The 25,426-nt window shown below is 62.6% G+C and overlaps 1 protein-coding gene across 1 annotated transcript in view; it reads left to right on the top strand.

The window, feature by feature from the left end:
- Positions 1-1,533: 1,533 nt before the first annotated feature.
- The window catches only part of LOC144806135 (uncharacterized), a 236,999-nt gene continuing 213,106 nt past the window's right edge, over positions 1,534-25,426 (top strand). The window contains 1 exon segment of the mRNA XM_078672566.1: positions 1,534-1,605. The gene's annotated coding sequence lies outside the window, so the exon portion shown is untranslated.

Raw genomic sequence — 25,426 nt, forward strand, 5'->3', positions numbered from 1 at the left:
GGAAACATCCCCTACCAGGCCAACTTCTCACATACTGCGTCCATCGTAAACGTTTACGCCTTGATCCTCCCAAACAGTACCTTCGTTTATGATCCTGTGCTACTCCACCAATTTTTTCCCAACTTATTTTAATTGAATATATACATAAAACAATAATTCAGAAAACATTAGTCAGTACAGCCATATGGCAGCATGAAGAGTCTCGGAAGAAACAGTAGTGGAAGCGTATCGCAAAGTAGTAGCCCGAGTTTACAACTGTACAGCAGGTGATATATAACAAATGGAGGTACCACATCTGCACACTACTCTTCAAGCGCTGTTTGGTATGATCCCAGCTTAATTGACGTTTTAATGTTATAGACCTGTTCAAGATAAAAGTTATTGGTGACAGTGTTTCTTCCAATTATATAATAAAAAAGAAAAACTAAACCAATTTCTACACCCACCCCCCTCCCACCCCGTAGACTCAGCATCAATTCCAAGCAGTTAGTCGACCCATCCTAGTGCAACCTAATCATGGAAATCTAATCTTTCACACCGTAACAGTAACCATCATTGTACTATCTTAGGAATTAATTGTTTCATAGATATATTGCTTTATTTTTGTCAGTGCATCTTTGTTGAGAGAGGATGGTGGTTACTGTAAACAAAAAAACAAAGCCTGCAAGAGACCGATATCTTAATATTTTAGGAGACAGTTGTGCTCTTACACCAGAATCTCAAAACCTAATTAGAACCTACAATTCAGTCTTGTTCGAGGATATACAACCTTATTAAGTATAAGGAATAAGCCACAGGCACAGGAAAATTTAAATTAAGCTGTTCCTTCAATTGTCGCTTTGACACATGACCTATGCCGCATTGTCACTGATCTGGTGTATAAAACTCAATGGTATTTACCTCTGTTTACTTTGTTATCTAGCACATTATGGATTTGAAAAACTGCAAATAAATTATTTAAAAGAATAAATAAGCTGGCCAGTTTAATTGGAAAACTGACCAATATGCTCAGATATATTCATTAAAATACAGATATATTCATTGAAATAAAGGCTTTCATTTCCAGATGTCACCTTTCTGTAAATACACTTTAGTCCTTTACATCAGTGTTTGGAAGATGCTCATCTAAAGTGAAGCTATAAATACTTTTTTACAGCAGCAACCAAGTGTGAGGCCCTGTACTTGAACTGTCTGACTGTTAAAAACATTCACGTCTGTGACATCTGAAATCCCAGGTCTTTACAGGCACCAATGCTTGTTTGTGTGAAATGTATTCACTCTTGGAGCCTGGAGGCGGTGGTTCTGTCAGCGGCCACCAGAGGGCGCTCCTCACCTGCTGATGAAACCCAATGAGCTGCACTACGTATGAAAAGGAGAAGGGTTTCCTCTTCCGGGTCAGCGGTGGCAGAGACAGCACCAGCAGCAAGTGCTGACATCACTTCATACCTGTGCTGTGTGTCCAGCCTGTTGCAGAGGAGGAAGAAGCCCTGTCTGTCTGTGCAGCGACCTTCATCTTCAGACCCTCAGAGACCCCCCCAGACCCCAGATTGCTGCCCCCCCCCCATCCCCAGGAGGAGGAGAGAGCCTGGACAGGTTTCTGCTCAGGTAGGAGAGCTGCCAACTCACTTGGCTGCAATTTATTAATCCATGGATCAGACCCCACCCCCCCTGCAATTCAGGAGAGCTCAGCTCTTCCTGCTGCTGAGCCTGAGTGGGGTGCAGAGGAGGAGAGGCCTGTCCAGGGGTGCAGAGGAGGAGAGGCCTGTCCAGGCGTGCAGAGGAGGAGAGGCCTGTCCAGGTGTGCAGAGGAGGAGAGGCCTGTCCAGGGGTGCTGAGGAGGTGAGGCCTGTCCAGGGGTGCAGAGGAGGTGAGGCCTGTCCAGGGGTCAGAGGAGGTGAGGCCTGTCCAGGGGTGCAGAGGAGGTGAGGCCTGTCCAGGGGTGCAGAGGAGGTGAGGCCTGTCCAGGGGTACAGAGGAGGTGAGGCCTGTCCAGGGGTGCAGAGGAGGTCAGGCCTGTCTAGGGGTGCGGAGGAGGTGAAGCCTGTCCCGGGGTGCAGAGGAGGTGAGGCCTGTCCAGGGGTGCAGCGGAGGAGAGGCCTGTCCAGGGGGGTGCTAAGGAGGAGAGGCCTGTCCAGGGGTGCAGAGGAGGAGGGGCCTGTCCAGGGGTGCTGAGGAGGAGGGGCCTGTCCAGGGGTGCTGAGGAGGTGAGGCCTGTCCAGGGGTGCGGAGGAGGTGAGGCCTGTCCAGGGGTGCAGAGGGGGTGATGCCTGTCCAGGGGTGCAAAGGAGGTGAGGCCTGTCCAGGGGTCAGGGGAGGTGAGGCCTGTCCAGAGGGGTGCAGAGGAGGTGAGGCCTGTCCAGGGGGGCAGAGGAGGTGAGGCCTGTCCAGGGGTGCAGGGGGGAGAGGCCTGTCCAGGGGTGCCGAGGAGGAGAGGCCTGTCCAGGAGTGCAGAGGAGGTGAGGCCAGTCCAGGGGTGTAGAGGAGGTGAGGCCTGTCCAGGGGAGCGCAGAGGAGGTGAGGCCTGTCCAGGGGTGCCGAGGAGGGGAGGCCTGTCCGGAGGAGGGGCAGAGGAGGAGAGGCCTGTCCAGGGGTGCATGGGGGAGAGGCCTGTCCAGGGGTGCAGAGGAGGAGAGGCTTGTCCTTGGGTGCAGAGGAGGTGAGGCCTGTCCAGGGGTGCAGAGGAGGGGAGGCCTGTCTAGAGGAGGGGCAGAGGAGGAGAGGTCTGTCCTGGGGTGCAGGGGGGAGAGGCCTGTCCAGAGGTGCCGAGGAGGAAAGGCCTGTCCAGGGGTGCAGAGGAGATGAGGCCAGTCCAGGGGAGTGCAGAGGAGGTGAGGCCTGTCCAGGGGAGTGAAGAGGAGGTGAGGCCTGTCCAGGGGTGCAGAGGAGAAGAGGCCTGTCCTGGGTTGCAGAGGAGGAGAGGCCTGTCCAGGGGTGCAGAGGAGGAGAGGCCTGTCCAGGGGGGCAGAGGAGGTGAGGCCAGTCCAGGGGAGTGCAGAGGAGGTGAGGCTGTCCAGGGGTGTAGAGGAGGTGAGGCCTGTCCACGGGTGCAGAGGAGGTGAGGCCTGTCCAGGGATGCAGAGGAGGCGAGGCCTGTCCAGGGGATCAGAGGAGGTGAGGCCTGTCCAGGGGTGCAGAGGAAGCGAGGCCTGTCCAGGGTGCAGAGGAGGTGAGGCCTGTCCAGAGTGCAGAGGAAGTGAGGCCTGTCCAGGGGTGCAGAGGACGAGAGGCTTGTTCAGGGGGTCAGAGGCGGTGAGGCCTGTCCAGGGTGCAGAAGAGGTGAGGCCTGTTCAGGGTGCAGAGGAGGAGAGGCCTGTCCAGGGGTGCAGAGGAGGTGAGGCCTGTCCAGGGATGCAGAGGAAGAGAGGCCTGTCCAGGGGTACAGAGGAAGAGAGGCCTGTCCAGGGGTGCAGAGGAGGTGAGGCCTGTCCAGGGGTGCAGAGGAAGACAGGACTATCCAGGGGTGCAGATGAGGTGAGGCCTGTCCAGGGGTGCAAGGGGGGAGAGGCCTGTCCAGGGGGACATAAAGGAGGTGAGGCCTGTCCAGGGGTGAAGAGGAGTAAAGGTCTGTTCAGGGGGTCAGCGGAGGAGGAGAGGCCTGTCGAGAGGTGCAGAGGAGGAGAGGCCTGTCCAGGGGAGTGCAGAGGAGGTGAGGCCTGCCATGGGGTGCAGAGGAGGTTAGGCCTGTCCAGGGGTGCAGAGGAGGTGAGGCCTGTCCAGGGTGCCTGTTGGAAAGGCGACCCCCGGGGGAGACAGAAGGTGTCTGACTGTCCGCCCCGAGACCCACCTCTCTGTAGGGAATAGGCCGAGCGCCGTAGGGAGGCCTCCTTGGCGAGGCTCCTCACCTACAATCGTCACAGTTGAGCAATCACACTACCTACAGAGGGACACCACACAGGAGGAATATTCACAAGAATCTTTATTTAAGCAATTAAGGCCAGTCCTTTGCAGGTTAGCAGGCAAGGATCGAGGGATCCGTAACGTCTTGGTTTCGGGGATAGGGGGTAGCGGGACAGTCTTGGCACCAACTGGTGCGTGGATAGTTCAAGGGGTCAGGCCGCGACAGCATCAGCAGGGCCTCGACGATGGCTCAGCTCGGTCAGGCCGCGACAGCGTCAGCAGGGCCTCGAAGGTGGTTCAGCTTGGTCAGGCCGCGACAGCGTCAGCAGGGCCTCGAAGATGGTTCAGTTCGGTCAGGCCGCGATAGCGTCAGCAGGGCCTCGAAGGTGGTTCAGCTTGGTCAGGCCGCGACAGCGTCAGCAGGGCCTCGAAGATGGTTCAGTTCGGTCAGGCCGCGACAGCATCAGCAGGGCCTCGAAGATGGTTCAGTTCGGTCAGGCCGCGACAGCGTCAGCAGGGCCTCGAAGGTGGTTCAGCTTAGTCAGGCCGCGACAGCGTCAGCAGGGCCTCGAAGGTTCCAGGTGCAAGAGTTTGGATCAGGATCAGCCGCGATAAGGTCAGCAGGGCTTCGACTCCAAGATACAACTGGAGTCTTAATCCAGGGCTGGCCCAGATATAGGACTGGAGTCCTTTGATGTCCGGACCCTCGCGCCTGGGGTTCAGAGGGGCCGGGATGAAGGTGTCCAGACACCCAGCAGGGGGGTGGAGCCAGCGCCCAGGGAGGCTGAAGGGCGATCGATACCAGGCGTCCGGGGACGGCTGGAGGCCCCTCGAAACTCCCCTCTTCCGGGTTCCGCCAAGTGGCCACTCTACCACCTGGGAGGATCTTGGTGCCTCGATGTCGGGGCTTCGCTGAGGCCGGGGCCAGGGATGGCTGCGGCCACGTGCTCGGGACGTAATGGGCCCAAGATGGAGTCGGGCCGGAAATGGTGGCCGGGCATGGTCGCCAGACCGGCGGTGTTGGCGAGAAGGGTCCGCCGGGGTCCCAGGGGGGAGAGCCGTGGGTTGCCAGGGGGCTGCTCTCGTCAAGGATTCGTGTTCAGGGGGGTCGACAGCGGGTCGACGGAGGGCCGATGTCGTCCCAGGCCCGCCATGCGGGAGGGGTAGGACCACGCCACGAGGCCGAGTCCAACACACGTCCCCTCCAGCTGAAGTCGGGGAGAGTCACCCATCTTTCTGGGGATTCTCCTCGTCGAGGCGGAAGAATCGGGACAGGCCGTCAGCATTGGCGTGGTCGTCGCCAGGGCGATGCTCCACCGTGAAGTCCATCCCTTGGAGGGAGATGGACCAGCGCAGCAGCTTTGGGTTTTCGCCACGCATCTGCATCAGCCACCGCAGGGGCCGGTGGTCAGTCTGGACCCGGAAGAGGATGCCGAAGAGGTAGGGCCTGAATTTCTTGAGGGCCCATACGACGGCGAAGGCCTCTCTTTCAATGGTGCTCCATCGCTGCTCTCTGGCCAGCAGCCGCCGGCTGATGAAGGCCACAGGATGGTCAATCCCCTCGGGGTCAATCTGGGATAGGACCGCCCCGATGCCGTGCTCCGAGGCGTCGGTCTGGACTACAAACTCCCGGCTGTAGTCAGGGGCTTGGAGCACAGGGCCGGTGCACATGGCTGTTTTCAAAGTCTCGAAGGCCACCAGACACGTGGGTGTCCATTGTACTTTTTGTGGCCGGTTCTTCGAGGTCAGTTCAGTGAGGGGCCCCACAATGCTCCCATAGTTCTTGATGAATCGCCGATAATATCCAGTGACCCCCAGGAAGGCCCGGACGGCTGTCTGGGTGACCGGGGGCTCCCAGGCCACGATGGCGTCAATCTTGGGTTGGAGGGGAGCCACGTGGCCGCTCCCCACTTGGTGTCCCAGGTAGGTCAGGGATCCTTGACCTATCTGGCACTTGCTGGCTTTCACAGTTAGTCCGGCCCGGCGGAGGGCCGTCAGGACCTCCCAGAGGTGCGTCAGGTGCTCGGCCCAGTGGAGGCTGTACACTGCAATGTCGTCTAGATAGGCGGTGCTGAATTCTTCTAGCCCCGCCAGCACTTTGTTCACCAGTCTCTGGAAGGTGGCTGGGGCGTTTTTCATGCCGAAGGGCATCACCTTGAATTGGAAGTGGCCATCGGGTGTGGAGAATGCCGACCGCTCCTGGGCGCCTGGAGTGAGGCCGATCTGCCAGTACCCGGCTGTGAGGTCGAAGGTACTGAGGTACTTGGCGGCTCCCAGGCAGTCGATTAGTTCATCGGCCCGGGGGATGGGATGTGCGTCGGTTCTGGTAACAGCATTCAGTCCCCGGTAGTCGACACAAAACCTGAGTTCTGGAGGGGTGCCAGGTGCGGCGGCTTTGGGGACCAGGACCACTGGGCTTGCCCAGGGACTGTCGGAGGGTTCGACCACCCCCAGGGCCAGCATCTTGGTAACTTCTGTCTGGATGCAGGCCCGAACTCGGTCGGGAACTCGGTAGGCCCGGTGTCGCACTGGCTGGCTGTCCCCGGTGTCCACATCGTGGACACACCACTGGGTCACCCCGGGGGTGAGGGAGAACAGGTCCGTAAATCGCCCCAACAGTTCTTGGCAGTCTCGGCGTTGCGCTGGGGTCAGGTCGGAGGAGAGAGAGATTCCCTCGACGGAGCCGTCTTTCTCGGCGCACCTTAGGAGGTCGGGTAGTCGTCTTCGGCCCCATCGTCTGTAGCTAGCAGCAGGCTCAGTTCCGTGCGGGCAAAATGAGGCTTGAGCCGGTTGGCGTGCAGAACCCGTAGGGGGTTTCGGTAGGACTCCATGTCCACGAGATAGGTGACAGGGCTCTTGCGCTCGATCACTTTGAAGGGGCCCGACCATTTGTCCTGGAGGGCACAAGGTTCGACCGGGGACATGACCCAGACCCGCTGGCCCGGCTCGAACTCGATGGATGAAGAGTTCTGGTCATACCAGCGTTTCATGTCCTCCTGACTGGCCTCAATATTGGCCTCGGCAAGGGCCCGGAACTTCCGAGTCTGGCTTCGTAGGGTCAGGAGGTACCGGTAGACATCCGGCGGTGCGTCTTGGACTGTAGTTTCCCAGCATTCTTTGACCAGGCTGAGGGGACCTCGGACAGGGTGCCCGTACAAGAGTTCAAAGGGGCTGAAGCCCAGGGATTTTTGTGGTACCTCCCGATAGGCGAACAAGAGGCAGGGCAGCAGGACGTCCCATTTGCGGCGGAGGGGCTCTTCTAGGCCCTGGATCATCCCCTTGAGTGTCCGGTTAAACCGCTTCACAAGTCCATTCCCTTGGGGGTGATACGGGGTGGTGAATTTATACGTGACCCCGCACTGTTGCCACCAGGACCGCATATACTTTGATATAAAGTTTGTGCCCCGATCGCTCACGACTTCTCTGGGGAACCCCACTCTGGAGAAGATCTCCATCAGCTCTCGGCCCACCACGGGAGCCGTTATGGTTCATAGGGGGATGGCTTCGGGATAGCGGGTGGCATGGTCCACCAGGACGAGGATGAAGCGATGCCCTTGCGAGGTTCGGGGGTCCAGGGGCCCCACGATGTCTATCCCCACTCGTTCGAAGGGAGTGGTCACTACTGGAAAGGGTTGGAGCGGGGCCTTCACCTTCCCTCCGCTCTTTCCGCTGGCTTGGCATGTCGGGCAGGTGCGGCAGTGGTTATGCACATCGTTGCGCATCTTCGGCCAGTAGAAATGGGTCACCAGGCGGCTGTAAGTTTTGTCCTGCCCCAGGTGCCCGGCGAGGGGCACATTGTGTGCCAGGTTCAAAAGGAAGTCTCTGAATCGTAGGGGGACCACCAACACTCGGCTGGCCGCTAGCTCGGCAATTCTCTGTTCGCTGTATAGGAGGCCGTGGTCCCAGTAGACCCAGTGGGACCCCGAGGTGTCCCCGGTAGCTTGGGCGGTGGCTTGCTGTCGGGTCCCCTCGAGGGAGGGGCAGGCCTTCTGTTCCTGCCGGAATTGTTCTCGGGTGGGACCACCCTCTTGGCACCATTGGGCTAGTTCGGGGATGTCGCTGAGTGCGGCGCTGCCTTCTTGGTCATGCTCCGATGGCTCGGGCTCGGGGTCGGATTCGTAGTTGACTGTGGGCGGTGGGGGCGCGGGCCACTCTGGCTCTTCAGTCGGGGTGACCTCGGGTGCCGCCAGGGCCCGGGCAGTCATGGATCGGGTCGTCGCGCAGACCCACTCTGGTAGTCCCATCATTCCTAGATGCTCTCTCCGTTCGACTTGGGCCCAGGGAGAGCTCTCGAGGTCGTTTCCAAGGAGGCAGTCCACGGGGGCGTCGTCCCGGACGGTCACTTTGAGGGTGCCCGACACCCCCCCCAACTCAAAGGGGATTCGGGCCATCTGACACAGAGTTTCGGAGTTGTCGGCGGCCCTCACGGGGCATCGCACGTTTGGTATGATTTGTTCTGGGGTCACCAAGTGGCAGCGGACGGCCGTCACACTGGCTCCCGTGTCTCGGAGGGCTTCGGTCCGTCGTCCATTGATGTGGACCCACTGACGGTACTTTTGAGTGTTCCTCCGTAGCGGGGCCTGGGGGACCATGTCTCTTTCGCCCAGGCAGGCTAGGGCCATGGCGGCCGGTTCATACTCGGTCTGATCTTTGTTGTAGACCTCTTCGTCTTCTTCTCCCCCTTCCCCCAGGGCTGCAGCAGCGAACTGGCGGGTCGGAGGCCCGGTGGGGCCGGGGCGCTGGTTCATGGGGCAGGTAATGTTCGGGTGGGGCCCCGGCCGTGCTGGTGGGGGCCCTCTTCTGGTCAGGGATGGCAAAGTGTTCTTCTGGGGGGACCCCCGAGGCGGACTCCGGCCCGGGGCCGACGGGAAGTCTCGCCTCCTGTTCTGGCCTCCTCCCCCGCCACGCTGGCGGGGGTGCCCCTGGCCGTTCCGTCCCGGTTCTCCTATCGGGGTCCGGGGGACCCAGGTGCTCACCCATCGATCAGCCTCGACGGCGAGTTTTCGGGGCTCGGTCAGCTTACTGTCGAGGAGATGCTGCCTGAGCTCGACAAAGCAGTTGTTGGAGAGGTGCTCCCAAACGATGAGGTCGAACAGCTGCTCGTAGGTGGACACTTTGCTGCCCTTTATCCATCCTTCCAGGGCCCGGCTATAAAAGTTTACGTACTCCACCCACGTGGTACCGGGAATCTTTTTGCAGTCTCTGAACCTCTGTCGGTACATCTCGGGGGTGAGGCCATACCAGGTGAGCAGGGCGTCCTTCATGTGGTCATAGGAGGACATCACTTCCTCGGCCAGCTCTAGCAGGGTGTCTCTTCCTTCGCTGACGAATCTCCCCCACAAGCCAGCACCCCAATCTTTTCGCGGGATGCGGTGCGCGGTCATGGCAACTTCATACGCCTTGAACCATTGCTGGATATCGTCATTTTTGTAGTATTCCTTGACGATATCCTTGGGAATGTGGACGTTCGGGTCGGCAGGAGGTGGAGGGTTACGGATTACCGCGGCGCCAGCCTCTTCGATCTTGGCTTTGATCTCTAGTTCTTTGAGGCCCGCTCGTGTTCGTACGTGAGCTTTTTTTCGTCCAATTCTCTTTGCCTCCGCCTCTCTTCCAGATCTCCCTCTAATCGTAGTTGTTCAATGGCCATTTTCGTTGCTGCTAATTGAAGCTCTCCATCCAGCCGGAGTCGGGCGAGCTCTAGTTCATGGAGCCGACTCCTCTCTCGCTCACGGGCGTCTTCCTGGGAGAGGCCCGGTTCTTTGTTGGCGGTTCTTTCTTCCACTGGGGCTACGACTGTACTCAGGGGTACTTCTAGGACAATGTCCTCGTTGGCTTGGGGTGGGGTTGCTCCGGTCTCCACCCATATTTGTAATGCGTCTTTAAAATCGTCTTTTGTGCTTAGTCCGGTGGTAGCGATACCTAGGGTTTTGCAGAATTGTTTGAGTTCTTTATGGGTATACTCCTCTAATAGTTCTTTCTGGAATTCTGCGGTTGTTCCGGCTTCTTTAGTAGTCATCGTGGTTGTGGGTCTCTGTTAGTAGTGGCGAGTTACTCGCTGTACGATTTGCGCGGGCTCGGATCCCGTCGCTTGCCACCAATGTTGGAAAGGCGACCCCCGGGGGAGACAGAAGGTGTCTGACTGTCCGCCCTGAGACCCACCTCTCTGTAGGGAATAGGCCGAGCACCGTAGGGAGGCCTCCTTGGCGAGGCTCCTCACCTACAATCGTCACAGTTGAGCAATCACACTACCTACAGAGGGACACCACACAGGAGGAATATTCACAAGAATCTTTATATAAGCAATTAAGGCCAGTCCTTTGCAGGTTAGCAGGCAAGGATCGAGGGATCCGTAACGTCTTGGTTTCGGGGATAGGGGGTAGCGGGACAGTCTTGGCACCAACTGGTGCGTGGATAGTTCAAGGGGCCAGGCCGCGACAGCGTCAGCAGGGCCTCGACGATGGCTCAGCTCGGTCAGGCCGCGACAGCGTCAGCAGGGCTTCGAAGGTGGTTCAGCTTGGTCAGGCCGCGTCAGCAGGGCCTCGAAGATGGCTCAGTTCGGTCAGGCCGCGACAGCATCAGCAGGGCTTCGAAGGTGGTTCAGCTTGGTCAGGCCGCGACAGCGTCAGCAGGGCCTCGAAGATGGTTCAGTTCGGTCAGGCCGCGACAGCGTCAGCAGGGCCTCGAAGATGGTTCAGTTCGGTCAGGCCGCGTCAGCAGGGCCTCGAAGGTGGTTCAGCTTAGTCAGGCCGCGACAGCGTCAGCAGGGCCTCGAAGGTTCCAGGTGCAAGAGTTTGGATCAGGATCAGCCGCGATAAGGTCAGCAGGGCTTCGACTCCAAGATACAACTGGAGTCTTAATCCAGGGCTGGCCCAGATATAGGACTGGAGTCCTTTGATGTCCGGACCCTCGCGCCTGGGGTTCAGAGGGGCCGGGATGAAGGTGTCCAGACACCCAGCAGGGGGGTGGAGCCAGCGCCCAGGGAGGCTGAAGGGCGATCGATACCAGGCGTCCGGGGACGGCTGGAGGCCCCACGAAACTCCCCTCTTCCGGGCTCTGCCAAGTGGCCACTCTACCACCTGGGAGGATCTTGGTGCCTCGATGTCGGGGCTTCGCTGAGGCCGGGGCCAGGGATGGCTGCGGCCACGTGCTCGGGACGTGATGAGCCCAAGATGGAGTCGGGCCGGAAATGGTGGCCGGGCATGGTCGCCAGACCGGCGTTGTTGGCGAGCAGGGTCCGCCTCGGTCCCAGGGGGGAGAGCCGTGGGTTGCCAGGGGGCTGCTCTCGTCGAGGGTTCGTGTTCAGGGGGGTCGACATCGGGTCGACGGAGGGCCGATGTCGTCCCAGGCCCGCCATGCGGGAGGGGTAGGACCACGCCACGAGGCCGAGTCCAACAGTGCAGAGCAGGTGAGGCCTGTCCAGGGGTGCAGAGGAGGAGAGACCTGTCCAGGGGTGCAGAGGATGTGAGGCCTGCAGAGGAGGTGAGGCCTGTCCAGGGGTACAGAGGAGGTGAGGCCGGTCAAGGGGTGCAGAAGAGGTGAGGCCTGTCCAGGGGTGCAGAGGAGGCGAGGCCTGTCCAGAGTGCAGAGGAGGAGAGGCCTGTTAAGGGGTGCAGAGGATGAGAGGCTTGTAAGGGGGACAGGGGAGGTGAGGCCTGTCCAGGGGTCCAGAGGAGGCGAGGCCTGTCCAGGGGTGCAGAGGAGGTGAGGCCTGTTCAGGGGTGCAGAGGAGGTGAGGCCTGTCCAGGGGTGCAGAGGAAGAGAGGCCTGTCCAGGGGTGCAGATGAGGGGTGAGGCCTGTCCAAGGGTGCAGGGGAGGAGAGGCCTGTCCAGGGGACATAGAGGAGGTGAGGCCTGTCCAGGGGTTCAGAGGAGGAAAGGTCTGTTCAGGGGGTCAGCGCAGGTGAGGCCTGTCCAGGGGTGCAGAGGAGGAGAGGCTTGTCCAGGGGTGCAGAGGAGATGAGGCCTGTCCAGGGGAGTGCAGAGGAGGTGAGACCTGTCCAGGGGAGTGCAGAGGAGGTGAGGCCTGTCCCGGGGTGCAGAGGAGGAGAGGACTGTCCTGGGGTGCAGAGGAGGAGAGGCGTGTCCAGGGGAGTGCAGAGGAGGTGAGGCCTGTCCAGGGGTGTAGAGGAGGGGAGGCCTGTCCACGGGTGCAGAGGACGTGAGGCCTGTCCAGGAGTGCAGAGGAGGCGAGGCCTGTCCAGGGGGGTCAGAGGAGGTGAGGCCTGTCCAGGGGTGCAGAGGAGACGAGGCCTATCCAGGGTGCAGAGGAGGTGAGGCCTGTCCAGAGTGCAGAGGAGGTGAGGCCTGTCCAGGGGTGCAGAGGACTAGAGGCTTGTTCAGGGGGTCAGAGGAGCTGAGGCCTGTCCAGGGGTGCAGAGGAGGCGAGGCCTGTCCAGGGTGCAGAGGAGGTGATACGTGTCCAGGGGTGCAGAGGAAGAGAGGACTGTCCAGGGGTGCAGAGGAGGTGAGGCCTGTCCAGGGGTGCAGAGGAAGAGAGGCCTGTTCAGGGGTGCAGAGGAAGAGAGGCCTGTCCAGGGGTGCAGAGGAGGTGAGGCCTGTCCAGGTGTGCAGAGGAAGAGAGGCCTGTCCAGGGGTGCAGATGAGGTGAGGCCTGTCCAGGGGTGCAGTGGAGGAGAGGCCTGTCCAGGGGGACATAGAGGAGGTGAGGCCTGTCCAGGGGTGAAGAGGAGTAAAGGTCTGTTCAGGGGGTCAGCGGAGGAGGAGAGGCCTGTCCAGAGGTGCAGAGGAGGAGAGACCTGTCCCGGGTTGCAGAGGAGGTGAGGCCTGTCCAGGGGTGCGGAGGACTAGAGGCTTATTCAGGGGGTCAGAGGAGGTGAGGCCTGTCCAGGGGTGCAGAGGAGGTGAGGCCTGTCAAGGGGTGCAGAGGAGGCGAGGCCTGTCCAGGGGTGTAGAGGAGGCGAGGCCTGTCCAGAGTGCAGAGGAGGTGAGGCCTGTCCAGGGGTGCAGAGGATGAGAGGCTTGTAAGGGGGACAGGGGAGGTGAGGCCTGTCCAGGGGTCCAGAGGAGGCGAGGCCTGTCCAGAGTGCAGAGGAGGTGAGGCCTGTCCAGGGGTGCAGAGGTGGTGAGGCCTGTCCAGGGGTGCAGAGGAAGAGAGGCCTGTCCAGGGGTGCAGATGAGGTGAGGCCTGTCCAGGGGTGCAGGGGAGGAGAGGCCTGTCCAGGGGACATAGAGGAGGTGAGGCCTGTCCAGGGTTTCAGAGGAGGAAAGGTCTGTTCAGGGGGTCAGCGCAGGTGAGGCCTGTCCAGGGGTGCAGAGGAGGAGAGGCTTGTCCAGGGGTGCAGAGGAGGTGAGGCCTGTCCAGGGGAGTGCAGAGGAGGTGAGGCATGTCCAGGGGAGTGCAGAGGAGGTGAGGCCTGTCCAGGGGTGCAGAGGAGGAGAGGACTGTCCTGGGGTGCAGAGGAGGAGAGGCCTGTCCAGGGGAGTGCAGAGGAGGTGAGGCCTGTCCAGGGGTGTAGAGGAGGTGAGGCCTGTCCACGGGTGCAGAGGAGGTGAGGCCTGTCCAGGGGTGCAAAGGAGGGGAGGCCTGTCCAGGGGGTCAGAGGAGGTGAGGCCTGTCGAGGGGTGCAGAGGAGACGAGGCCTGTCCAGGGTGCAGAGGAGGTGAGGCCTGTCCAGAGTGCAGAGGAGGTGAGGCCTGTCCAGGGGTGCAGAGGACTAGAGGCTTGTTCAGGGGGTCAGAGGAGGTGAGGCCTGTCCAGGGGTGCAGAGGAGGCGAGGCCTGTCCAGGGTGCAGAGGAGGTGAGGCCTGTCCAGGGGTGCAGAGGAGGAGAGGCCTGTCCAGGGGTGCAGAGGAGGTGAGGCCTGTCCAGGGGTGCAGAGGAAGAGAGGCCTGTCCAGGGGTGCAGAGGAAGAGAGGCCTGTCCAGGGGTGCAGAGGAGGTGAGGCCTGTCCAGGTGTGCAGAGGAAGAGAGGCCTGTCCAGGGGTGCAGAGGAGGTGAGGCCTGTCCAGGGGTGCATGGGGGAGAGGACTGTCCAGGGGTGCAGAGGAGGAGAGGCTTGTCCAGGGGTGCAGAGGAGGTGAGGCCTGTCCAGGGGTTCAGAGGAGGGGAGGCCTGTCTAGAGGAGGGGCAGAGGAGGAGAGGCCTGTCCTGGGGTGCAGGGGGGAGAGGCCTGTCCAGAGGTGCCGAGGAGGTAAGGCCTGTCCAGGGGTGCAGAGGAGGTGAGGCCAGTCCAGGGGAGTGCAGAGGAGGTGAGGCCTGTCCAGGGGAGTGAAGAGGAGGTGAGGCCTGTCCAGGGGTGCAGAGGAAAAGAGGCCAGTCCTGGGGTGCAGAGGAGGAGAGGCCTGTCCAGGGGTGCAGAGGAGGAGAGGCCTGTCCAGGGGGCAGAGGAGGTGAGGCCTGTCCAGGGGAGTGCAGAGGAGGTGAGGCTGTCCAGGGGTGTAGAGGAGGTGAGGCCTGTCCACGGGTGCAGAGGAGGTGAGGCCTGTCCAGGGGTGCAGAGGAGGCGAGGCCTGTCCAGGGGATCAGAGGAGGTGAGGCCTGTCCAGGGGTGCAGAGGAGGAGAGGCCTGTCCAGGGAGCAGAGGAGGTGAGGCCTGTCCAGAGTGCAGAGGAAGTGAGGCCTGTCCAGGGGTGCAGAGGACGAGAGGCTTGTTCAGGGGGTCAGAGGAGGTGAGGCCTGTCCAGGGTGCAGAAGAGGTGAGGCCTGTTCAGGGTTACAGAGGAGGAGAGGCCTGTCCAGGGGTGCAGAGGAGGTGAGGCCTGTCCAGGGGTGCAGAGGAAGAGAGGCCTGTCCAGCGGTACAGAGGAAGAGAGGCCTGTCCAGGGGTGCAGAGGAGGTGAGGCCTGTCCAGGGGTGCAGAGGAAGACAGGCCTGTCCAGGGGTGCAGATGAGGTGAGGCCTGTCCAGGGGTGCAGGGGAGGAGAGGCCTGTCCAGGGGGACATAAAGGAGGTGAGGCCTGTCCAGGGGTGAAGAGGAGTAAAGGTCTGTTCAGGGGGTCAGCGGAGGAGGAGAGGCCTGTCCAGAGGTGCAGAGGAGGAGAGACCTGTCCAGGGGTGCAGAGGAGGTGAGGCCTGTCCAGGGGAGTGCAGAGGAGGTGAGGCCTGCCATGGGGTGCAGAGGAGGTGAGGCCTGTCCAGGGTGCAGAGGAGGTGAGGCCTGTCCAGGGTGCAGAGCAGGTGAGGCCTGTCCAGGGGTGCAGAGGAGGAGAGACCTGTCCAGGGGTGCAGAGGATGTGAGGCCTGTCCAGGGGTGCAGAGGAGGTGAGGCCTGTCCAGGGGTACAGAGGAGGTGAGGCCTGTCAAGGGGTGCAGAAGAGGTGAGGCCTGTCAAGGGGTGCAGAAGAGGCGAGGCCTGTCCAGGGGTGCAGAGGAGGTGAGGCCTGTCCAGGGGTGCAGAGGAGGTGAGGCCTGTCCAGGGGTGCAGAGGAAGAGAGTCCTGTCCAGGGGTGCAGATGAGGGGTGGGGCCTGTCCAGGGGTGCAGGGGAGGAGAGGCCTATCCTGGGGACATAGAGGAGGTGAGGCCTGTCCAGGGGTTCAGAGGAGGAAAGGTCTGTTCAGGGTGTCAGCGCAGGTGAGGCCTGTCCAGGGGTGCAGAGGAGGAGAGGCTTGTCCAGGGGTGCAGAGGAGGTGAGGCCTGTCCAGGGGAGTGCAGAGGAGGTGAGGCCTGTCCAGGGGAGTGCAGAGGAGGTGAGGCCTGTCCAGGGGTGCAGAGGAGGAAAGGACTGTCCTGGGGTGCAGAGGAGGAGAGGCCTGTCCAGGGGAGTGCAGAGGAGGTGAGGCCTGTCCAGGGGTACAGAGGAGGAGACGCCTGTCCACGGGTGCAGAGGAGGTGAGGCCTGTCCAGGGGTGCAGAGGAGGCGAGGCCTGTCCAGGGGGTCAGAGGAGGTGAGGCCTGTCCAGGGGTGCAGAGGAGACGAGGCCTGTCCAGGGTGCAGAGGAGGTGAGGCCTCTCCAGAGTGCAGAGGAGGTGAGGCCTGTCCAGGGGTGCAGAGGACTAGAGGCCTGTTCAGGGGGTCAGAGGAGCTGAGGCCTGTCCAGGGGTGCAGAGGAGGCGAGGCCTGTCCAGGGTGCAGAGGAGGTGAGGCCTGTCCAGGGGTGCAGAGGAAGAGAGGCCTGTCCAGGGGTGCAGAGGAAGAGAGGCCTGTCCAAGGGTGCAGAGGAGGTGAGGCCTGTCCAGGTGTGCAGAGGAAGAGAGGCCTGTCCAGGGGTGCAGATGAGGTGAGGCCTGTCCAGGGGTGCAGGGGAGGAGAGGCCTGTCCAGGGGGACATAGAGGAGGTGAGGCCTGTCCAGGGGTGAAGAGGAGTAAAGGTCTGTTCAGGGGGTCAGCGGAGGAGGAGAGGCCTGTCCAGAGGTGAAGAGGAGGAGAGACCTGTCCAGGGGTGCAGAGGAGGTGAGGCCTGTCCAGGGGTGCAGAGGACTAGAGGCTTGTTCAGGGGGTCAGAGGAGGTGAGGCCTGTCCAGGGGTGCAGAGGAGGTGAGGCCTGTCAAGGGGTTCGGAGGAGGCGAGGCCTGTCCAGGGGTGTAGAGGAGGCGAGGCCTGTCCAGAGTGCAGAGGAGGTGTGGCCTGTCCAGGGGTGCAGAGGATGAGAGGCTTGTAAGGGGGACAGGGGAGGTGAGGCCTGTCCAGGGGTCCAGAGGAGGCGAGGCCTGTCCAGAGTGCAGAGGAGGTGAGGCCTGTCCAGGGGTGCAGAGGAGGTGAGGCCTGTCCAGGGGTGCAGAGGAAGAGAGGCCTGTCCAGGGGTGCAGACGAGGTGAGGCCTGTCCAGGGGTGCAGGGGAGGAGAGGCCTGTCCAGGGGACATAGAGGAGGTGAGGCCTGTCCAGGGGTTCAGAGGAGGAAAGTTCTGTTCAGGGGGTCAGCGCAGGTGAGGCCTGTCCAGGGGTGCAGAGGAGGAGAGGCTTGTCCAGGGGTGCAGAGGAGGTGAGGCCTGTCCAGGGGAGTGCAGAGGAGGTGAGGCATGTCCAGGGGAGTGCAGAGGAGGTGAGGCCTGTCCAGGGGTGCAGAGGAGGAGAGGACTGTCCTGGGGTGCAGAGGAGGAGAGGCCTGTCCAGGGGAGTGCAGAGGAGGTGAGGCCTGTCCAGGGGTTTAGAGGAGGTTAGGCCTGTCCACGGGTGCAGAGGAGGTGAGGCCTGTCCAGGGGTGCAGAGGAGGCGAGGCCTGTCCAGGGGGTCAGAGGAGGTGAGGCCTGTCCAGGGGTGCAGAGGAGACGAGGCCTGTCCAGGGTGCAGAGGAGGTGAGGCCTGTCCAGAGTGCATAGGAGGTGAGGCCTGTCCAGGGGTGCAGCGGACTAGAGGCTTGTTCAGGGGGTCAGAGGAGCTGAGGCCTGTCCAGGGGTGCAGAGGAGGCGAGGCCTGTCCAGGGTGCAGAGGAGGTGAGGCCTGTCCAGGGGTGCAGAGGAGGAGAGGCCTGTCCAGGGGTGCAGAGGAGGTGCGGCCTGTCCAGGGGTGCAGAGGAAGAGAGTTCTGTCCAGGGGTGCAGAGGAAAAGAGGCCTGTCCAGGGGTGCAGAGGAGGTGAGGCCTGTCCAGGTGTGCAGAGGAAGAGAGGCCTGTCCAGGGGTGCAGATGAGGTGAGGCCTGTCCAGGGGTGCAGGGGAGGAGAGGCCTGTCCAGGGGGACATAGAGGAGGTGAGGCCTGTCCAGGGGTGAAGAGGAGTAAAGGTCTGTTCAGGGGGTCAGCGGAGGAGGAGAGGCCTGTCCAGAGGTGCAGAGGAGGAGAGACCTGTCCAGGGGTGCAGAGGAGGTGAGGCCTGTCCAGGGGTGCAGAGGACTAGAGGCTTGTTCAGGGGGTCAGAGGAGGTGAGGCCTGTCCAGGGGTGCAGAGGAGGTGAGTCCTGTCAAGGGGTGCAGAGGAGGCGAGGCCTGTCCAGGGGTGTAGAGGAGGCGAGGCCTGTCCAGAGTGCAGAGGAGGTGAGGCCTGTCCAGGGGTGCAGAGGAGGCGAGGCCTGTCCAGAGTGCAGAGGAGGTGAGGCCTGTCCAGGGGTGCAGAGGAGGTGAGGCCTGTCCAGGGGTGCAGAGGAAGAGAGGCCTGTCCAGGGGTGCAGACGAGGTGAGGCCTGTCCAGGGGTGCAGGGGAGGAGAGGCCTGTCCAGGGGACATAGAGGAGGTGAGGCCTGTCCAGGGGTTCAGAGGAAGAAAGGTCTGTTCAGGGGGTCAGCGCAGGTGAGGCCTGTCCAGGGGTGCAGAGGGGGAGAGGCTTGTCCAGGGGTGCAGAGGAGGTGAGGCCTGTCCAGGGGAGTGCAGAGAAGGTGAGGACTGTCCTGGGGTGCAGAGGAGGAGAGGCCTGTCCAGGGGAGTGCAGAGGAGGTGAGGCCTGTCCAGGGGTGTAGAGGAAGTGAGGCCTGTCCACGGGTGCAGAGGAGGCGAGGCCTGTCCAGGGGTGTAGAGGAGGCGAGGCCTGTCCAGAGTGCAGAGGAGGTGAGGCCTGTCCAGGGGTGCAGAGGATGAGAGGCTTGTAAGGGGGACAGGGGAGGTGAGGCCTGTCCAGGGGTCCAGAGGAGGCGAGGCCTGTCCAGAGTGCAGAGGAGGTGAGGCCTGTCCAGGGGTGCAGAGGAGGTGAGGCCTGTCCAGGGGTGCAGAGGAAGAGAGGCCTGTCCAGGGGTGCAGACGAGGTGAGGCCTGTCCAGGGGTGCAGGGGAGGAGAGGCCTGTCCAGGGGACATAGAGGAGGTGAGGCCTGTCCAGGGGTTCAGAGGAGGAAACTTCTGTTCAGGGGGTCAGCGCAGGTGAGGCCTGTCCAGGGGTGCAGAGGAGGAGAGGCTTGTCCAGGGGTGCAGAGGAGGTGAGGCCTGTCCAGGGGAGTGCAGAGAAGGTGAGGCATGTCCAGGGGAGTGCAGAGGAGGTGAGGCCTGTCCAGGGGTGCAGAGGAGGAGAGGACTGTCCTGGGGTGCAGAGGAGGAGAGGCCTGTCCAGGGGAGTGCAGAGGAGGTGAGGCCTGTCCAGGGGTTTAGAGGAGGTTAGGCCTGTCCACGGGTGCAGAGGAGGTGAGGCCTGTCCAGGGGTGCAGAGGAGGCGAGGCCTGTCCAGGGGGTCAGAGTAGGTGAGGCCTGTCCAGGGGTGCAGAGGAGACGAGGCCTGTCCAGGGTGCAGAGGAGGTGAGGCCTGTCCAGAGTGCAGAGGAGGTGAGGCCTGTCCAGGGGTGCAGCGGACTAGAGGCTTGTTCAGGGGGTCAGAGGAGCTGAGGCCTGTCCAGGGGTGCAGAGGAGGCAAGGCCTGTCCAGGGTGCAGAGGAGGTGAGGCCTGTCCAGGGGTGCAGAGGAGGAGAGGCCTGTCCAGGGGTGCAGAGGAGGTGAGGCCTGTCCAGGGGTGCAGAGGAGGTGAGGCCTGTCCAGGGGTGCAGAGGAGGCGAGGCCTGTCCAGGGGGTCAGAGGAGGTGAGGCCTGTCCAGGGGTGCAGAGGAGACGAGGCCTGTCCAGGGTGCAGAGGAGGTGAGGCCTGTCCAGAGTGCATAGGAGGTGAGGCCTGTCCAGGGGTGCAGCGGACTAGAGGCTTGTTCAGGGGGTCAGAGGAGCTGAGGCCTGTCCAGGGGTGCAGAGGAGGCGAGGCCTGTCCAGGGTGCAGAGGAGGTGAGGCCTGTCCAGGGGTGCAGAGGAGGAGAGGCCTGTCCAGGGGTGCAGAGGAGGTGCGGCCTGTCCAGGGGTGCAGAGGAAGAGAGTTCTGTCCAGGGGTGCAGAGGAAAAGAGGCCTGTCCAGGGGAGCAGAGGAGGTGAGGCCTGTCCAGGTGTGCAGAGGAAGAGAGGCCTGTCCAGGGGTGCAGATGAGGTGAGGCCTGTCCAGGGGTGCAGGGGAGGAGAGGCCTGTCCAGGGGGACATAGAGGAGGTGAGGCCTGTCCAGGGGTGAAGAGGAGTAAAGGTCTGTTCAGGGGGTCAGCGGAGGAGGAGAGGCCTGTCCAGAGGTGCAGAGGAGGAGAGACCTGTCCAGGGGTGCAGAGGAGGTGAGGCCTGTCCAGGGGTGCAGAGGACTAGAGGCTTGTTCAGGGGGTCAGAGGAGGTGAGGCCTGTCCAGGGGTGCAGAGGAGGTGAGTCCTGTCAAGGGGTGCAGAGGAGGCGAGGCCTGTCCAGGGGTGTAGAGGAGGCGAGGCCTGTCCAGAGTGCAGAGGAGGTGAGGCCTGTCCAGGGGTGCAGAGGAGGCGAGGCCTGTCCAGAGTGCAGAGGAGGTGAGGCCTGTCCAGGGGTGCAGAGGAGGTGAGGCCTGTCCAGGGGTGCAGAGGAAGAGAGGCCTGTCCAGGGGTGCAGACGAGGTGAGGCCTGTCCAGGGGTGCAGGGGAGGAGAGGCCTGTCCAGGGGACATAGAGGAGGTGAGGCCTGTCCAGGGGTTCAGAGGAAGAAAGGTCTGTTCAGGGGGTCAGCGCAGGTGAGGCCTGTCCAGGGGTGCAGAGGGGGAGAGGCTTGTCCAGGGGTGCAGAGGAGGTGAGGCCTGTCCAGGGGAGTGCAGAGAAGGTGAGGACTGTCCTGGGGTGCAGAGGAGGAGAGGCCTGTCCAGGGGAGTGCAGAGGAGGTGAGGCCTGTCCAGGGGTGTAGAGGAAGTGAGGCCTGTCCACGGGTGCAGAGGAGGCGAGGCCTGTCCAGGGGTGTAGAGGAGGCGAGGCCTGTCCAGAGTGCAGAGGAGGTGAGGCCTGTCCAGGGGTGCAGAGGATGAGAGGCTTGTAAGGGGGACAGGGGAGGTGAGGCCTGTCCAGGGGTCCAGAGGAGGCGAGGCCTGTCCAGAGTGCAGAGGAGGTGAGGCCTGTCCAGGGGTGCAGAGGAGGTGAGGCCTGTCCAGGGGTGCAGAGGAAGAGAGGCCTGTCCAGGGGTGCAGACGAGGTGAGGCCTGTCCAGGGGTGCAGGGGAGGAGAGGCCTGTCCAGGGGACATAGAGGAGGTGAGGCCTGTCCAGGGGTTCAGAGGAGGAAACTTCTGTTCAGGGGTCAGCGCAGGTGAGGCCTGTCCAGGGGTGCAGAGGAGGAGAGGCTTGTCCAGGGGTGCAGAGGAGGTGAGGCCTGTCCAGGGGAGTGCAGAGAAGGTGAGGCATGTCCAGGGGAGTGCAGAGGAGGTGAGGCCTGTCCAGGGGTGCAGAGGAGGAGAGGACTGTCCTGGGGTGCAGAGGAGGAGAGGCCTGTCCAGGGGAGTGCAGAGGAGGTGAGGCCTGTCCAGGGGTTTAGAGGAGGTTAGGCCTGTCCACGGGTGCAGAGGAGGTGAGGCCTGTCCAGGGGTGCAGAGGAGGCGAGGCCTGTCCAGGGGGTCAGAGTAGGTGAGGCCTGTCCAGGGGTGCAGAGGAGACGAGGCCTGTCCAGGGTGCAGAGGAGGTGAGGCCTGTCCAGAGTGCAGAGGAGGTGAGGCCTGTCCAGGGGTGCAGCGGACTAGAGGCTTGTTCAGGGGGTCAGAGGAGCTGAGGCCTGTCCAGGGGTGCAGAGGAGGCAAGGCCTGTCCAGGGTGCAGAGGAGGTGAGGCCTGTCCAGGGGTGCAGAGGAGGAGAGGCCTGTCCAGGGGTGCAGAGGAGGTGAGGCCTGTCCAGGGGTGCAGAGGAAGAGAGTTCTGTCCAGGGGTGCAGAGGAAAAGAGGCCTGTCCAGGGGTGCAGAGGAGGTGAGGCCTGTCCAGGTGTGCAGAGGAAGAGAGGCCTGTCCAGGGCTGCAGATGAGGTGAGGCCTGTCCAGGGGTGCAGGGGAGGAGAGGCCTGTCCAGGGGGACATAGAGGAGGTGAGGCCTGTCCAGGGGTGAAGAGGAGTAAAGGTCTGTTCAGGGGGTCAGCGGAGGAGGAGAGGCCTGTCCAGAGGTGCAGAGGAGGAGAGACCTGTCCAGGGGTGCAGAGGAGGTGAGGCCTGTCCAGGGGTGCAGAGGACTAGAGGCTTGTTCAGGGGGTCAGAGGAGGTGAGGCCTGTCCAGGGGTGCAGAGGAGGGGAGTCCTGTCAAGGGGTGCAGAGGAGGCGAGGCCTGTCCAGGGGTGTAGAGGAGGCGAGGCCTGTCCAGAGTGCAGAGGAGGTGAGGCCTGTCCAGGGGTGCAGAGGAGGCGAGGCCTCTCCAGAGTGCAGAGGAGGTGAGGCCTGTCCAGGGGTGCAGAGGAGGTGAGGCCTGTCCAGGGGAGCAGAGGAGGAGAGGCCTGTCCAGGGGTGAAGACGAGGTGAGGCCTGTCCAGGGGTGCAGGGGAGGAGAGGCCTGTCCAGGGGACATAGAGGAGGTGAGGCCTGTCCAGGGGTTCAGAGGAGGAAAGGTCTGTTCAGGGGGTCAGCGCAGGTGAGGCCTGTCCAGGGGTGCAGAGGGGGAGAGGCTTGTCCAGGGGTGCAGAGGAGGTGAGGCCTGTCCAGGGGAGTGCAGAGAAGGTGAGGACTGTCCTGGGGTGCAGAGGAGGAGAGGCCTGTCCAGGGGAGTGCAGAGGAGGTTAGGCCTGTCCAGGGGTGTAGAGGAGGTGAGGCCTGTCCACGGGTGCAGAGGAGGTGAGGCCTGTCCAGGGGTGCAGAGGAGACGAGGCCTGTCCAGGGGGTCAGAGGAGGTGAGGCCTGTCCAGGGGTGCAGAGGAGACGAGGCCTGTCCAGGGTGCAGAGGAGGTGAGGCCTGTCCAGAGTGCAGAGGAGGTGAGGCCTGTCCAGGGGTGCAGAGGACTAGAGGCTTGTTCAGGGGGTCAGAGGAGGTGAGGCCTGTCCAGGGGTGCAGAGGAGGCGAGGCCTGTCCAGGGTGCAGAGGAGGTGAGGCCTGTCCAGGGGTGCAGAGGAGGAGAGGCCTGTCCAGGGGTGCAGAGGAGGTGAGGCTTGTCCAGGGGTGCAGAGGAAGAGAGGCCTGCCCAGGGGTGCAGAGGAAGAGAGGCCTGTCCAGGGGTGCAGAGGAGGTGAGGCCTGTCCAGGTGTGCAGAGGAAGAGAGGCCTGTCCAGGGGTGCAGATGAGGTGAGGCCTGTCCAGGGGTGCAGGGGAGGAGAGGCCTGTCCAGGGGGACATAGAGGAGGTGAGGCCTGTCCAGGGGTGAAGAGGAGTAAAGGTCTGTTCAGGGGGTCAGCGGAGGAGGAGAGGCCTGTCCAGAGGTGCAGAGGAGGAGAGACCTGTCCAGGGGTGCAGAGGAGGTGAGGCCTGTCCAGGGGTGCAGAGGACTAGAGGCTTGTTCAGGGGGTCAGAGGAGGTGAGGCCTGTCCAGGGGTGCAGAGGAGGCGAGGCCTGTCCAGGGTGCAGAGGAGGTGAGGCCTGTCCAGGGGTACAGAGGAGGAGAGGCCTGTCCAGGGGTGCAGAGGAGGTGAGGCCTGTCCAGTGGTGCAGAGGAAGAGAGGCCTGTCCAGGGGTGCAGAGGAAGAGAGGCCTGTCCAGGGGTGCAGAGGAGGTGAGGCCTGTCCAGGTGTGGAGAGGAAGAGAGGCCTGTCCGGGGGTGCAGATGAGGTGAGGCCTGTCCGGGGGTGCAGGGGAGGAGAGGCCTGTCCAGGGGACATAGAGGAGGTGAGGCCTGTCCAGGGGTGAAGAGGAGTAAAGGTCTGTTCAGGGGGTCAGCGGAGGAGGAGAGGCCTGTCCAGAGGTGCAGAGGAGGAGAGACCTGTCCAGGGGTGCAGATGAGGGGTGGGGCCTGTCCAGGGGTGCAGGGGAGGAGAGGCCTATCCTGGGGACATAGAGGAGGTGAGGCCTGTCCAGGGGTTCAGAGGAGGAAAGGTCTGTTCAGGGTGTCAGCGCAGGTGAGGCCTGTCCAGGGGTGCAGAGGAGGAGAGGCTTGTCCAGGGGTGCAGAGGAGGTGAGGCCTGTCCAGGGGAGTGCAGAGGAGGTGAGGCCTGTCCAGGGGAGTGCAGAGGAGGTGAGGCCTGTCCAGGGGTGCAGAGGAGGAAAGGACTGTCCTGGGGTGCAGAGGAGGAGAGGCCTGTCCAGGGGAGTGCAGAGGAGGTGAGGCCTGTCCAGGGGTACAGAGGAGGAGACGCCTGTCCACGGGTGCAGAGGAGGTGAGGCCTGTCCAGGGGTGCAGAGGAGGCGAGGCCTGTCCAGGGGGTCAGAGGAGGTGAGGCCTGTCCAGGGGTGCAGAGGAGACGAGGCCTGTCCAGGGTGCAGAGGAGGTGAGGCCTCTCCAGAGTGCAGAGGAGGTGAGGCCTGTCCAGGGGTGCAGAGGACTAGAGGCCTGTTCAGGGGGTCAGAGGAGCTGAGGCCTGTCCAGGGGTGCAGAGGAGGCGAGGCCTGTCCAGGGTGCAGAGGAGGTGAGGCCTGTCCAGGGGTGCAGAGGAAGAGAGGCCTGTCCAGGGGTGCAGAGGAAGAGAGGCCTGTCCAAGGGTGCAGAGGAGGTGAGGCCTGTCCAGGTGTGCAGAGGAAGAGAGGCCTGTCCAGGGGTGCAGATGAGGTGAGGCCTGTCCAGGGGTGCAGGGGAGGAGAGGCCTGTCCAGGGGGACATAGAGGAGGTGAGGCCTGTCCAGGGGTGAAGAGGAGTAAAGGTCTGTTCAGGGGGTCAGCGGAGGAGGAGAGGCCTGTCCAGGGGTGCAGAGGACTAGAGGCTTGTTCAGGGGGTCAGAGGAGGTGAGGCCTGTCCAGGGGTGCAGAGGAGGTGAGGCCTGTCAAGGGGTTCGGAGGAGGCGAGGCCTGTCCAGGGGTGTAGAGGAGGCGAGGCCTGTCCAGAGTGCAGAGGAGGTGTGGCCTGTCCAGGGGTGCAGAGGATGAGAGGCTTGTAAGGGGGACAGGGGAGGTGAGGCCTGTCCAGGGGTCCAGAGGAGGCGAGGCCTGTCCAGAGTGCAGAGGAGGTGAGGCCTGTCCAGGGGTGCAGAGGAGGTGAGGCCTGTCCAGGGGTGCAGAGGAAGAGAGGCCTGTCCAGGGGTGCAGACGAGGTGAGGCCTGTCCAGGGGTGCAGGGGAGGAGAGGCCTGTCCAGGGGACATAGAGGAGGTGAGGCCTGTCCAGGGGTTCAGAGGAGGAAAGTTCTGTTCAGGGGGTCAGCGCAGGTGAGGCCTGTCCAGGGGTGCAGAGGAGGAGAGGCTTGTCCAGGGGTGCAGAGGAGGTGAGGCCTGTCCAGGGGAGTGCAGAGGAGGTGAGGCATGTCCAGGGGAGTGCAGAGGAGGTGAGGCCTGTCCAGGGGTGCAGAGGAGGAGAGGACTGTCCTGGGGTGCAGAGGAGGAGAGGCCTGTCCAGGGGAGTGCAGAGGAGGTGAGGCCTGTCCAGGGGTTTAGAGGAGGTTAGGCCTGTCCACGGGTGCAGAGGAGGTGAGGCCTGTCCAGGGGTGCAGAGGAGGCGAGGCCTGTCCAGGGGGTCAGAGGAGGTGAGGCCTGTCCAGGGGTGCAGAGGAGACGAGGCCTGTCCAGGGTGCAGAGGAGGTGAGGCCTGTCCAGAGTGCATAGGAGGTGAGGCCTGTCCAGGGGTGCAGCGGACTAGAGGCTTGTTCAGGGGGTCAGAGGAGCTGAGGCCTGTCCAGGGGTGCAGAGGAGGCGAGGCCTGTCCAGGGTGCAGAGGAGGTGAGGCCTGTCCAGGGGTGCAGAGGAGGAGAGGCCTGTCCAGGGGTGCAGAGGAGGTGCGGCCTGTCCAGGGGTGCAGAGGAAGAGAGTTCTGTCCAGGGGTGCAGAGGAAAAGAGGCCTGTCCAGGGGTGCAGAGGAGGTGAGGCCTGTCCAGGTGTGCAGAGGAAGAGAGGCCTGTCCAGGGGTGCAGATGAGGTGAGGCCTGTCCAGGGGTGCAGGGGAGGAGAGGCCTGTCCAGGGGGACATAGAGGAGGTGAGGCCTGT

The sequence above is a fragment of the Lissotriton helveticus genome (genome assembly GCF_964261635.1).
Source record: "Lissotriton helveticus chromosome 1_1 unlocalized genomic scaffold, aLisHel1.1 SUPER_1_unloc_5, whole genome shotgun sequence".
In the NCBI taxonomy this organism is placed as follows: Eukaryota; Metazoa; Chordata; class Amphibia; order Caudata; family Salamandridae; genus Lissotriton; species Lissotriton helveticus.